This window comes from Ursus americanus, chromosome 9 (assembly GCF_024610735.1).
Source record: "Ursus americanus isolate L20-20 chromosome 9, mUrsAme1.1.p, whole genome shotgun sequence".
In the NCBI taxonomy this organism is placed as follows: Eukaryota; Metazoa; Chordata; class Mammalia; order Carnivora; family Ursidae; genus Ursus; species Ursus americanus.
Window position 1 is genome coordinate 73436756 of NC_142135.1, and position 1755 is coordinate 73438510.

Here is a 1755-nt window from a genome sequence, read left to right on the forward strand (position 1 = left end):
GATATAACAACACAAAAGTTCTCATCATGACCAGACAAAAAAGTGTCAATCACATTTATCAATCTTTGTTCAATAATAGTCCTTTCCACCTAGAATTCTCTTCCCCTCTTCTGAATATGAAGATTTCTACTCATCTCAAGAACCCAATTTACTTTTATTTTACATACAACAAAATGAACAGATTTAACTATACAGTTTGATGAGTTCTGCAAATAAACACACTGTGTAACCAACACCCAAATCAAGACATGAATTATTTCTTATCAATGCAGAAATTTCCCTCTGCAACCACTACTCTGATTGCAATCTCTTTTTATTAGTTTTTTATCTCTTCTTGAACTTTCCATAAATGAAATCAGACAATATGTGCTATTTTTATATCTGACTTCTTTCGCTCAGCATAATATTTATGAGATCCACCCATGTTGTGTTTATCACTTTGCACTGCTGTCTAGTATTCCACTGTATGAGTAAACTACTATTTGTTTGTTCCCATTCTTGGCGATGGCCCCTCGGGTTGTTTCTACTTTGAAGCTATTATGAATGAAGCTTCTATGAACATTTTTTCTACAACTCTTTTTGTGGACATAGATCTTCATAGTTCATAGGAATGGCTGGGTATCAGCTATGTGTATGTTTAACCTTGTAAAGGACTGCCAAGCAGTTTTCCCTAGTAGCACACCATCTTACACCCCCTCCAGCAATGTATGAGAGGTCTGGTTGCTCTACATCCTTCTCGACATTTGGTATTTTTATTCTTAATGGGTGTAAGATGTACCTCATTGTGGTTTTTATTTGCATTTCCCTGATGACTAATGATGTTTGGCACCTTTTCCTTAGCCTACTGGCTATGTGTATCTTTTTTTGTGACATATTCTTTCAAGTCTTTTGCCCATTTTTCAATTGGGTCATTCTTCCTATTGTTGATCTACAAGATTACATATTCTAAATCAAGTCCTAAAAATATTTTCCCTGCAAACATTTTTCTCAGATTGTGGTTTCTCTTCACATTTTCTTAGCAGTGTCATTTGATGAGAAGAAGATTTTAGAAGTTTTATTCTTTTCTATTGATCTATTTGTTCTATTTACACCCATGCCATATTGTCTTAATTACTATAGCTTTACATTTTTTGTTCTTTTTTTTTCAAGATTATTGTGACTATTATAGATCATTTGCATTTTTATAAACATTTTTTACAATCATCTTATCAAGTTCTAAAAAAAATAACTAAAATTAAAAGAAGTTCCTGTGAATGTGTTATTCTGATGGCAGAGTGGAGAATTACCCTGTGCCCCACAAAATGGAGCTTGAAGCTATGAGCAGATACACTGGCCCAGGAAAGCCAGCTGTCTTCCCACATCTGACCATGGTGCTGTTGGCCACTGCCATGCACTTCACCACCTGGTTCTTTGTTTACGAGGTTACCTCCACCAGGCATCCTTGGGATACCTACAAAGACCCCCTGCTCTTGGTGACCTTGTTCTTCATGGGCTTTGGGGTCCCCTTCCAGCTGCTCTGGATTGGCATTTATATATGAGGCCCCAACGGTTCCAAATGGGTGGCTTCCACGAATCCCTGCTTTTTTAAATTAATTTTTTTTAAATGTTGCTTATTTATTTGAGAGAGAGAAAGCGCACGCACAAGAAAGCACAAGGGGGGAGGGGGAGGGGCAAAGGGAGAGGGAGAAGCAGACTCCCTGCTGAGCAAGGAGCTTGATATGGGACTCAATCCCAGGGCCTCAGGATCATGACCTG

General features: G+C 37.8%; 1 pseudogene; it reads left to right on the top strand.

Moving 5' to 3' along the window:
• The first annotated feature begins 1301 nt into the window (after window positions 1-1301).
• LOC123786805 (dolichyl-diphosphooligosaccharide--protein glycosyltransferase subunit TMEM258 pseudogene) lies at window positions 1302-1538 on the top strand (annotated as a pseudogene).
• Window positions 1539-1755: the final 217 nt, after the last annotated feature.